We start from the raw sequence: 13430 nt of genomic DNA on the forward strand, positions 1-13430 counted from the left end.
GTCAGCCCCGGAGCACGCTGGGGTCATTTCCTCTCCCAAATCCCCAGCTCAGGCAGCACCAGAAGCTCGGGGGCCGGGGGCAGAGGCAGATACGGAGGAAGCTGATTTCTTCATTTTCCTCCAGAAATTTTTTTTTCCCTCGCTTTACCCACACTCATCTCAAAGGATCTGAAATGAAATTTCAAAAAAAAAAAACTTGCATGTTTTGGGGGAGGATAACAATGAAGCCAAATTAATAGACGAAATGGAGGAATCAAAACTACTGACATACTCATTGAGTTTCTCTACCTCTTTCATTTTTTTTTTTTTTTTTTTTAGCCAGACGTTAGCAGAGTTTGCTTCTAATTATGAAGCATAGGCTCCACTCAGCAAACCTCCCCCAGTCTGTGGATTACCGTCACCCTGATTATGTGGCATTGGGCGCAGGGGATGAATAAGCATGAGATCTCCTGTGACAGCTCTCAGAACAGCCACAGGAGCTGCCACCACATGCTCCCGTCCAGGGCTGGCTTCTGCAGCACATGAGCTGGGTCGTTGTACCAGGACCAGGTCCGCTGCTGAGAAGGGCCCCCGTCCTTGGTTTAATGCTCCATGGTCACTATCTCGAAATTCTTCATACTATTTGAACAGGGGTCCATGTTTTCGTCTTGTGCTGGGCCCAGCAAATTATGAAGCTAGTCTGTTCTTCTTCTCCTAAAACAGTGTTTCTCATCCTTTTTTACCTTCTTCATTTTTGCCCTCCCAAAGAGCCTTTTTAGACATTTTTTACCCCTTTTCTGTAAAAGAAGTTAAGTAATCTCCAATATCTCTTTCATCTGGAATACTATTATGACTTCCCAAAAACACAGGCAGAAGCAACACAAATATAAATAAAAGAGTTATACTGAAATAACTTTAGCAAAGGTTTACCGTGGGACCGGTAACCATCAATGGTCACAGGGTGAAGCAGGTAGCACAGGTGAGTAAAGAAAACAGACAGGGATAGAAAACGGAACGAGAGAATCGCAGGCAGGCATGTCTTGAGTGAAAGAGGCTGTGAACCATCCACTCCTGCTGGCTGTTGCCAGGTGGGAGTGTGGCTCCAGTGTTACTAGATATTTTGGGGGTTTTTTCCCAAAAGAAACCAAAAATCTAGATTCTTATGTGCACTTATGCCAACGTGTAGATGTGGACAGCTGACCCCGCTGGTAAACGTCCGCAATTCCCGCTGCCCTGTGTTCACGGCTTTGTGTGATTCCCCTCCGCGCCTGTGGATGGAACCCGTGACTCACCGCTACCCAGGAGAGTAGAACAAAGGTGATGCTACTGTTCAGATGTAACCAAAGTCCCAAACCAGCCGACTGTGAGTTAACTGAAAAGTGGATGATGAGAGTGGGCCTGGCTGAATCAGGCGAAAAGCCCTGAAACATGGACTGGTCTCTCTCTGAGATGAGATGCTCCTTGTGGGCTTACCAAAGGAAGTGGCCATGCTGGAGACGCCCATGGAGCCAGAAGCTCAGGAACCTGGGCTCTAGGTCGTACAGAAAGGACCGCTGCCAGCAGCCTGAATGAACTTTTGCAAACGGTTTCTTCCCCGCTGAAGCCTCTGGATGACTGGCCGGCTCCTTGCCTGCAGCCTGATGAGACTGTAGGCAGAGGACTCCGCTAAGCCACACCTGGACCCCTGACCCCTGGAAACTGTGAGATGACAAATCTGCATTGCTTTAAGCTTCTAAGTGTACAGTAATTTGTCAGATGGTGATAGAAAATGAACACAATGGCTTATTCAAAATTTCTGAAACACTCTGCAGGCCAAACCAACCTGAGGGGTACAGGTGGCTTATGGGCAGCCACTGTGCAATACATGACGATGGAGGGTCCACAACATGCAACAAATCACCTTAGGTATTAGGCATTAACAGATAAAAGGTGCATACCTAGAGAAAGGTAAATATCACAATTCAGCACATTGTGGTAACTGCCGAACCTTACACAACAAAAGGACGGACCTCCTGGTGCAGCAGATTTCAGAACCCATCTGCAGCCCGTGTAAACTCAGGAGCTGCCATTTGCCTGTCTGATTTGCATGCCTTTTGGAAGAAAAACTGTTTCATCCCCATTCTCTGTTTCCTCTGGGTGGCTCCATCCACACTTTGTTTTAAAATCTTCTCATCAATGGCTCACAGTTTTCTTAAAAATAGATGAAGCCTAAATGATATGAGACCTGGGTTTCTCTTAAGCACCATGGTATTTACATGCCGTTTCAATTTTGCGACCAATCAGCCAATGTTAAAATCCTCCCAGTTCAAAGGGACGACTGTGAGAGGACAGCAGAAGTAAGGCTTGGGGAAGTAACAGGTCTTCGGCGAGAAGGCGCCACATTCACTACACTTACAGCGCAGCCAACACTGACCAAGGCGTCGAGACCCATGGAAACTGGGACCGAGCTTGTACAGCATGAACTGGAACCAGCCATGCAAGCTTTCTGGGCCCCAGTAACCTCACCGAATCACCTCTTACCTGATCTCAAAAAATATATAATAAACCAAAAAAACCCAACTGGCCTCCATGTTTCTACTTATGTCTCCCACATGAAGCCACAGTGATATTCTTCAAACATAATTCAGATCCTAATTATCCAGTGGCTTCCTATCATGCACAAATTAAAATCCCAACTCAATCATGACTTGTATGAGCTGACCTCCTACCTACTTTCCTTCTTCTCCCAAGGAGCTGTTAGTTACCAGAGTTTGTAATTTAAAACATAATGTTTCTGTAACAGTGTTCTCCCAAATAAGTACCAATCCCTTTTCTGAAGTCTGAGGTCTTCTGCCAGCATTCAGCGGATGTTCTGTGAGAATCATGCCACATGCAGATGTAGTTCTGATGTATTTGCGGGAGGAGGTGAGTTTCATGTCCTACTGCTCCGCCATCTTGATCACTCAGTAGCAATGGAGATAACCCAACAGTGCGCACTGGTATGAGCCTATGAGTAACTGAAATGTGTAAATGCTTCCATACCAGCTGGTAAATCAGCTACTGCCCTGAACCCCACCTGCTACTTCCTGTTCTTTGGGGCCTTGACCGTACCATGATCCCACAGTGGGCTCTGAGTTTTCTGCTCAAGAAACATGGCCAATGTCCATTCCACTGGGTGAGTACCTAAGCCACACCAGTTGTTAAATATCTAGATTGGGATATGACCCGATGGCAGGTGTGCTATTGGAACAAGATGATCCATCAGGAGGTACCTAGTCACCCACCAAAGGATCAGAAGCAAGATCAGACAGGAATAAAAGGAAAGGCATAAAAAAGGTTCTGGAAGCCAAGAGCAGCTATCTTTCAATGCGGTGGAATAAAACTTGCCCCGTCGTTTGGCTTGGGGAACAATAAATGGGCAATCTGGGAAACAAATACAAAGCACACACTTGCTCTTTGCACTACCAACACCACATGAAGGGCAGAGTAATTATGTATTCGAATATCATTGCTGGGAAAAACTCAGTGTGACCCAGAGTTCAACACTCAAACACATTGGTTCCAGGCGAGATTGCCTTTCATGGGGGGATGCGTTTTCTCTGCGAAAGCCTTGCTTCCAAAGGAGATCAGATACTGCTCCTGTTTACCAGAGTGGGATCCAATAAGGGCGTCCTCTTGATTACAGAGCCACAAGATCAGCACTTTCTCTCTTGCTCATAAGAAACCACATAAAATGAAACAACAGAAACCTGTAAGGACGTCTCCAGCTAATTGCCCTGGCCTGGCAACACATGCACGACTGGAAGCAAGTTACCTAAGGAAGGAGAGTGACCAGAGTGAAGGGATGTGATGTCAGCGTCATCTTCATTTTCCTTCATCTCATCTATCCCAAGTCTGGAGGGATCCGGACGGGCTCACATACCACCTTATCAACTCGGCCAGAGGCACCCACTCTTCTCTAGGGAGGTGAGCGAGGGGATCAAGGTAAATCAAGTTCTCAGGCCCCGAACCGGATAGCCGGCTAGACTCCTATGTTTTCCAAGTCCCCAGTCCCTACCCTGAGTTTCCTTTATCAATCAAATACCTACCCCGTGTGCCAAAGGGATAAGCTGGGTCTCTCTACAAGTTCTGCCAACTCACAAAATCCCCTGCGCCCCTTTCCTAGTTCGTGCCATGGTGCTGAGCTTCTGCCTTGGGTCTGTACTAATTGAATCAAACTCTTCATTTGCCTTTTGTGATTGAGGGTCGCAGTCCAAACCTTGAATCTTACAGCGGGGCCTCCTGCGTGACCTGGATTTGTCAATTCCCTGACACGAGATAAAAGTCTCCACATAAGGTCCCGTTTCCCACAGCAACACCTGCCACCTACCTAGACAGCGCCCTGCTGTGCTCCACCATCCAGAGTGGACTTTCTGGTGTGACTTGCTCGGTTATAACCCAGGTGCTCTGTCCGTCCTTTGAAGCTCAGACCTTGGGCTCCCGTAGCCGGGATCAGTCTATCCAGCAATTCCTTCTCACTGGCTCATCTGCCCTTTCTCAGTTAACAGGTCCTAAGCTGGTCCTTACAGCTTGGCCTCCACCCAGCCCCCTGCCTCTAAAATCCCAGTGTATACAGTCCCCCAGCCCCTTTCTACTGGACCCTTAGGTATTCAGTCTAGTTGGGCTGACAAAATACACCTTGAGGACTTTTACCAATTGGGAGAGCCCAAAATTGCTCGTGATTTTACGACTCACAACCTCATACCTGAAAACCCAAATGGAAGATATGCCGTTCCTGCAGAGTGTAATTGTGCAGGCCAAGCAGAACTGTTTACCTCTTGGTGGCTCAGATTTAAGTCTTTATTTGCTTCATCTTGTTACAATAAAATGTGACTTTTGAACGCTGCGCTTTCAGATATATTTATCCAAGAGGATTTTTCTCCATTATGTAAAATAAAACAAAAAGGATCATTTGGGGGGAAAATGTAACATAAGTCCATCATTTAGTAAGCTTTTCCAATTATATCTATTTGATTCTGACTTTCTGCCCAGATGCGAATGGAAAGTTTTTTTTTCCATTTAAAAAGCAAATATCTTTCATTGAAAATAGTGCAAACCAAAAAGCGTGCTTCTTTTCTTTTTCTCTAGCCATATTTGCTGTCTTTATGTCATAATGACCTTTCCCCAACATATTTTTCTGTTCCTCTTTAGTGCCAAGTTTCTAAAAATAAAGTGGCTAGTGAATCTTTGGATGTAGGGATAATATTTTGATTTCACTGGTACATACAATCAGGAAACATATTTCTGTTTATACTCTTAAAATCAGTTGAGAGTTGTAGATGAAGCCACGTTCTGTCAGCACATTTTTTTTTTCAAACCTGGAAAATGTAACAAAATCCAAAGCAGCTGTAGGAAGTAGAATGTACACTCCATTTGTACTCAGCAGGAGGAGAGCTAACAGGAGGTAACGGGATAGTTTCCACATGAAAAAGTTACAAAGAATTTAACCTGTAATGAAAAGTCTGATAATCTCCAGGAATGAAAGATGCTTGGATGATGGGTTTGGGGTTTCTCTTGAGTTCAAAGGATCTGGTTTTCCCTATAAATGCCACGCAGGAATCAGAGACGTCCATGTGGTCATTGTTATGTCTGATAGCCAACAAAAGCTCAGACCTCATCTTTAAGCCATTAAACAGTGACTGTGTGTGCATTCTAAGACCATGGATTAGGCTGCTCAGGCCTTTCTCTGAAGAACATAGAAAGCAGAATCTCATTACCTTATCACTGTCTGCTCCGAGGCAAGGATGCTCATGGGTGATGATCAGTTTAAAGTTGGTTTCTGTTTAGATTCGATGTGTGAAGATCCTGTAGAGACTAGAGCTCCTCCAACTCTGAGACGCACACAAGGAAACTCTGGACCCTGTGAAATGCAGATTCGAATTCAGTACGTCTCGGTGGGATGGGACCTGAGATTCTACATTTCTATCAAGCCCTCAAGAGGTCAGATGGTGCTAGCTGATGGACCGCTGGTGAGACAGCAGGAGTGCAGAGGGTTTCTTCCTCAGCCATCTCATCCTGTCTGTGGTCGAAGGCTCCCCATCAACTCTCCTCCCAGGATTTGGGGTCCTTGAGTAATCCCCTTCCCCTGAGGCTGGGCTGGACCTACTGACTCATATCTAACAACTGAATATGGCAAAAAAAAATGGTGGCACATCTTTTCTAAGGCCAGGTAACAAAACGAATGTAGCCTCGGTCTAGCTGTCTCTCTCTCTCTCACCCTCTTTCTGTTGGAAACCTCTCGACTCTGGGAGAAGCTAGCAGCCAGGCGGACAGCCGCCCACGTGGCAAGGAATGGACACCTCTGGCCAAGAGCTGGAGAGGACCTGAGCATCCCAACAGCCACGGAAGCGAGTCTGAAAGTAGACCATCCCCCACTTAGGCCAGAAGAAGACTGCAGCCCCTGCCGACAGCATTTTCATGAGAAACTCTGAGCCAGACGCACCAAACGAGGCCCTGCCCGGGCTTCTGACCGACAGAATGTGAAAGAATAAATGTTTGTTGTTCGAAGCAGCTGAACACTGGGATAGTCTGTGACACGACAGACAGATAATTAACACAGTGTCCTTCACAAAACAGAAGTTTGTAAGCGTTGTCTAAAAAATCGAACCCTGGTGAAAATCTTATTGGCTATTTACTAAGGTCCGTACATTGTGGAGGCTCAAAACTCACTCTCCTATTGTCACCCTATCATCGGGGGTAGCCAGGCAACTCTGGGGCTGGACTCATCCTTCCTGGTCACTTTGCAATTGGGATTGGGATTTTAGGATCTTTTTAGTTTGGGATTCAAGCCAATCTGGGCAGCACTGACTCAGAGGGCAGTTAGCTCCCTATTATGATGTGAAATTCTGGTCTTTTGAGGATGGCTTAAAGGTGGAATCCACTGAGTCTGGCTTCTTGAGATCCAGCCCTCTAGCCTAACAGCTTCAGTTTCTGCTTATATTCTAGAACTTTCTAAAGCAGGAGCGAAGCAATTCTCCTTTAACAAAGACAATGCGTATTTACAAAAGAGGCAGGGCAGAAGAGTTAAAAATGAAACTGAGGTGGCTGGTCATTGCCTCCTGGGTTTATTTTTCACTTCTGCTCTTGGACACATAGGTTCCCACCTATTTGTCTTAACCTGCCCTTGAGCTGACCTGGTTCTTAGTGAGGACGAAGTGTCTGTGAACTGAAATCCTCTTGATCCTAATTTCAACCTGTGGCATCTGCACCTACTTTTTTCCATATTCACCTTATTCTAATGCACTTACATTTTTTAAAGGAGGAAAGATCAAGGAAGAAAAAAGAGGAAGAGGTATTTGGAAACTTAAGGCAAAAGTGTGTTAGGTTTTGATGGCCTGATAGGACATAACATATGTGTATTTGAATTTCAAAATATATTCACATCCCTCTCTGCCTGCTCATCTGCCACTAGTTCCCATAACTATCACCTCCTCCAGACTCTGCTGCAGTCACTGGCCTCCGGTCCCTTCATTTCCTGGAGTACAGCGCCACTCTCTGCACCCCGGATGTGGACAGTGCCACGCTGCCCACAGGACTAAGCCCACCATGCACAGCTCTCTAGAGCCCAGGGCCAGCCTGCCTTTCCAACATTATCCTTCGTTCCTCACTTCCTTGAAACATTCGATTCTGCAAATGCATTGTTCATGCCATTCACCCTTCACGGATTCCATCTCTCCTCTCTTCCCACATAAAAAATATACCCCCATCGAATCTAAAAAAGGCTACAAATGAACTTACCTACAAAACCAAAACAGAGTTACAGACATAGAAAATAAACTTACGTAGAAAATAAACTTACGGTTACCGGGGGTTAAGGGGGGGAGGGATAAATTGGGAGATTGAGACTGACATATACACACTACTATATATAAAACAGATAACTAATAGGGACCTACAGTACAGCACAGGGAACGCTTCTCAATACTCTGTAATGGCCTATATGGGAAAAGAATCTAAAAAAGAGTGGATATATGTGTTTGTAAATATAACAGATTCACTTTGCTGTACACCTGAAACTAACGCAACATTGTAAATCAATTATACCCCAATAAGAAATTTTAAAAAATAACCCCCTAGCTGTCTAGATCCAGATCAGACGCTGCCCCTCCCAGGTCACTCTGGTTCACGGTGAGCCAGATGAATCTCCCTTCTCTGGAGACGCTGTTTTTGGTTTGTATGGCACCGGCTTATAACCCTCCTTTGTCCCTTTCTTCTGCTCTTGTAGCCAACTGTCACTCCCCTCTTGCATTATTTTGTACTTCAAGTATTCATGTATTACTAGCATGTATTACTATTCATATATTCATATATTCCTACCTCAAAGAAACTGTTACTAGATGAAAGGGACCCTGTATTTATATTATTCACTTATTTCTTAAGCATTTAACTTCTCACACTTTAGATATTCATTTAATTGGTGCTAAGTAAATACCTGTGAGTCTAATAATTTGAAATGATCCATGCACCCCTGTGCTCACAGCGGCACTATTTACAATAGCCAAGGCATGGAAACAACCTCAATGTCCATGGACAGATGACTGGATAAAGAAGATGTGGTGTATATGTATACAGTGGAATACTACTCAGCCATAAAAAAGGAATGAAATCATGCCATTTGCAGCAACATGGATGGACCTAGAGATGATCATGCTAAGTGAAGTAAGTCAGACAGAGAAAGACAAATACCATGTGGTATCACTTATATGTGGAATCTAAAATATGACACAAATGAACTTATCCATGAAACAGAAACAGACTCACAGACATCGAGAACAGACTTGTGGTTGCCAAGGGGGAGGGGGTGGGGGAAGGATGGAGTGGGAGGTTTGGGGTTAGCAGATGTAAGCTATTATATACAGGATGGATGAACAACAAAGTTCTACTGTAGAGCACAGGGAACCATATTCAATACCCTGAGATAAAGCATAATGGAAAAGAATATGAAAAAGAATGTACGTATGCATAACCGAATTAGTTTGCTGTACAGCACAAACTAACACTATATTGTAAATTAATTATCAATAAAATAAATTTAAAAAAAATATTTGTGAGTCTAACTAGTAGGACGTACGTTTCCCAGTGTCCTGAGCCTCATGACAAATTTCTGGGAGCATGAGAAACAAAATTATGAAATTAATGGCTAAATAAGACTGAGAAGTGGCTGAATTATGTGTATTTACAGAAAGCTAACCACACTCAATGTGCCTGTTTCTAGCTGCGTGCTTGATTAGCTTATCTCAGTGGACCCTGCATTTGCTCGTGTGTGGGCATATACCTCCATCTCATAGATGTCAACCTGCCTCACACACAGATGTACACAGCAAAGCTGATGGCAAACCAAACACCCCACACTCTGGACATGCTGCGTTAGAGCTTAGACTCGCAAGTTGGTAAAACTAGAATTGATCGTCAGGGCATATAGTTTCCCATCCTCTGATTTTGCTGAGGATTATCATCATTGTAAGACTTGCAAATATGAACACAGGTGTGCAAAGCAGGGCAGAACCCTTGATTCGAAGCCCAGAGCTCACTCTCTCTTTGCTACTCCATGTTCCTCCCAACTCCAAGAAACACCGTTTGCATTTTTATTAAGCTTGTATGTGGTCAGAATATACTGGGGGAAGCTGAGAACCTGATGTTAAAGGTAAGTTCTGGGAGGACCTGTTCGTTGGCATCAAAGGTAAAGTAAGTCTTTGGAAGGCAGAAGCAAAAGCCTTGAAGGTCAACCAGGATGAAAGGACACCCACCATGGAAGTGAATTACTAATTGTCACCTTTACCCTAATCTCCAGATTCCTATTCACAACACAGACACACACACAGAGAGGGAGAGAGACATGCACAAACACACACACACAAGCTTGGATTTTGGAAAGGTGTGGCCTTGATTAGAAATCAAATTTATTTGGTAAAGGAAAATCTGTCATCCTAAACTTTGATCTCAGTACCAAAGAAAGAAGACGTGACCATTTGACAGTGAAGGTTCTGTTCAACTCACTGACACACACACAACTGATTCAGGACATGCTGTATGAGACAGCCGGTCCAGAGAAGAAAAAAGCCAGGTATTCCAGGAAAACCCGATGGACAGGCAGTCAGGAGACATGATGAAGTTCACAGAAATCTGAACGTCTCTGGCCCCCGTGGAGAAGCAAGTCCTGTGTTCTTGCTTGCTAATTTCAGGGGGAAGGAAGTCAGGCACAATACCTGTACTTTGGCGAGTGTGCTTTAAAATCCAAGTCACAGAGGAACTTCTGGGATCAGTCTGTCCCTAGTTGCATGCTTAATGTTTGATGTGAAGCTAATTTAATACTTTGGGTAAATTATGTGACTTAACCTATCTGTATTACAGACTCACCCACAATTTAAGGGGTTCAAAGAGGGTTAGAACACGCACATACACACACACACACACACACACACACACACACACACATCTCCAAACTGGTACTACATCATCTAAATAATTCACTAGCAAAATGTGCATAAAAGTTCATCAGCGCAAGTGTGGCAAGAACGTCAGTACTGTCCTTAAATGCTATCACCTCAATTATGCTCAAATGTATCTGATTTCAGGGTTTGTCCCTGTTGATTGTTACAACTGTACTAGTTAATATTCTTCTTTTTCTCTTTTGCTAAGGGTTGGGGGAGGGGAGAAAGAAAACTACCCGATGATCTCAGAAGATAAAACTATGGAGTTTTCCTTAACCACCTGGGACCCTTGGGCCTGCCTTCCGAGGTGACAAGTTCTACCACCGTCTGCCACCAATAAGCAGGCAGGCACATGTCACAGTGTCAAGGAATCTGTGGGTGTAGGTGCCTGTGAGTGCGGGTGTGTGCATGTGAATGTACACGCGTGTACACAGGACTGTGCGTTCATTAAAAAGATACCTTCCTAAGAAGGAAATGGAAAATCACTGGCCTAGATGGAACCTAAAAATAAAAACTGAGCGTGGAAGGATATTTTTTACAAACAGAAACATCTCACTGTATGTTACTTTGTTCCAAGAGTTGATGCCACAAAGCGGCCTCCGTTGCTCTGAAGATTATTGTTGTCCCCAGGGCTCTGGGAGTTGGAGCTGTGGTGAAAAGAGGTCTCAGGCACGTGTGTCTTGACCCCCGAGCCCTCGGGCATCTGACGCGAGCAGTAAACCATCTCATGTGCGCTCACAATGGAAGATCTATGCCCAAAACGTGCCCACCTGAGGGCTCCCATCTCTACTGCTCCTCTGAGGTAAGAATCACTATGCTCATCTTATAACAATGGCAACAAAGGTACCAAGAGACTTGTCTAGCAGAACGCAACTATTTCAGTTGCAAGACATAATATTTAAGAGAAAAGGCTCTGGGTTCAAATCTTGTCTTCATTACGTACTAGCTATGTGATCTAGGGCAAGATGGTTAACTTGTGCATGCCTCGGTTTCCTCTTTTCAAAACTGGAATTGGCAGTAAGATTACCTACTCTACAACGATATTATGAGTACAAAATGAGTTAACATATGTAAAATGATTGGAAGAGCCTGGTACAGAGCATCTCCCCAGTAAATGTTTATTATTATTGTTGTTGTTGCTACTGCTGCTGTTGTTTTTATTTTATTTTGTTTTTTGCGGTACGTGGGCCTCTCACTGTTGTGGCCTCTCCCGTTGCGGAGCACAGGCTCCGGACGCGCAGGCTCAGCGGCCATGGCTCACGGGCCCAGCCGCTCTGCGGCACGTGGGATCTTCCCGGACTGGGGCACGAACCCGCGTCCCCTGCATCGGCAGGCGGACTCTCAACCACTGCGCCACCAGGGAAGCCCTGCTGTTGTTATTAGCGTTAAATATCACGCCTACTCCTGTATCTTTCCTATTGGCAAATACGATATACATTGGCTCAATTAACACTAAAACCTGCAAATGTAGTTGTTTTCAGAAAACTCAGGTCTTGCCATGGCTTGCTGAGTGCTGGAGATGCGAAAAGTGAACAAGGTAGGCACGGACCCTGCCCTCTTTGAGCTATAGCTCCAATAGCCTATTAGAAGTTTATTTATTGATTCTCTTCGGAGACCAATGGGTACTTCGGGATTTTTATGACATCTTTATTCAATGTTAACATCACGGAAGTGGTTTAGGGATATTCAGGTATAGTCAACGTCCTCTTTGTAAATCTCTGAAGTACTTACACAAAGCGCAAGGTGATAACAGGATTTTAAGGCAGCAAATATTTCTTGGAATTATCAGTCTTCCAAAGCTCTTTTTCCTACCTTCAAAGAAAGGCACCCAGCCAACCAAAACTTTTCAGTGGGAAAATGTGGTGCCCACAAGACACATACGACGGTTTTCCTGGAGGCTTGCTGCCGATGGCTCTAAAGATAGGGGAAGAAAGAGGGGAGGAGAATAACCCCAAATTCCCTCTGGATCACGATGAAATAATCTAGCAATATGAACCAGAGGGAGGCATCTAAGGGGAACAGGAATAAGCAACTCTTCATTGTTTTGGAACAAGTGTGCCTTCTTTGCTTGCTAACAATCTATCGTGGAGTGCCACGGTGCTGTTTCACATCAAGATTTCAAAAACTATTACAGCCTGCATAGGTATTGGAGGCGCAACCAGATGTGATGGAGTTTCCATTGCTTTACTTAGTGCATGGAAAATATTACTAATGGATGGTGTCAGGGGAGGCTTAACTGACCCCAATTGGATAAACTCATCTGGGCACTTTCCTTTAAGTCAGACCCTTTAACTAAGTGCTCCTGTCATTTCACAATCCCCTCCCCCACTTTATGAGATATCTGATTATATATAGCTCGTTTTAGGCAAAGGAGAAATTCCACGACTACGTGAACAGGTGGGCTGGGGACCTGGGGGAGGGGTGGGCTATCTTTCCTTGAGACTGAATTTTATTTACAGCCAATTCTTGACTGTCTTTGACATGCAGGACAAAACCGAGAACGAAGAAACTGAAGTCCTCAAAATCCCATTCAGTCTCTCTCCCTGCCAGTATTCTGCAAGAACGACTCAAAAGTTACAACATTTAGACATCTAATTGAGCAAAATTTTATCTCCTTTTATTATTCCTATTGCTCTCTCCAATGCACGAGCTGAGATACAAAAAAAAAAATGGCCTACCAGAAGAGAGAAAGGGTCTTAGAATCACTCCTACACATATTAAGCTAGAGTTGACATCCATTTTTTGTTTTTAATATTCGATGATTTGTGCTTTAAATGGTCTGGGAGATACTGGCCATTACAAATATCAGAGAAACACGTGACCTCCACCTTCTTAGTATACCATGGCTACCAAAAACATGAAGTTCTTGCTACAGTCACAGACCTGCTCACTTCTTTTCTTTTTACTTTAGAAAGCCTCAGAATGCATCGTGGTTTTCTCCGTGTTCATTCATTAGAGGTGTCCTTCATTCCCTCTCGTGAACTTGACGGTGACTCCAGAAAC

General features: G+C 44.4%; 1 long non-coding RNA gene across 1 annotated transcript in view; it reads right to left on the bottom strand.

Annotated features, from left to right (window-relative positions):
• Nucleotides 1–5843, bottom strand: part of LOC114889659 — a 66821-nt gene extending 60978 nt beyond the window's left edge. Inside the window, exon 1 of the long non-coding RNA XR_003792071.1 lies at nt 5715–5843. This is a non-coding gene — a long non-coding RNA (uncharacterized LOC114889659). The remainder of the gene's footprint in view (nt 1–5714) is intronic.
• Between the last annotated feature and the right edge of the window lie 7587 nt (nt 5844–13430).

Source organism: Monodon monoceros, unplaced genomic scaffold (genome assembly GCF_005190385.1).
Source record: "Monodon monoceros isolate NGI ecotype Baffin Bay Population unplaced genomic scaffold, NGI_Narwhal_1 Super_Scaffold_9, whole genome shotgun sequence".
Lineage (NCBI taxonomy): Eukaryota > Metazoa > Chordata > Mammalia > Artiodactyla > Monodontidae > Monodon > Monodon monoceros.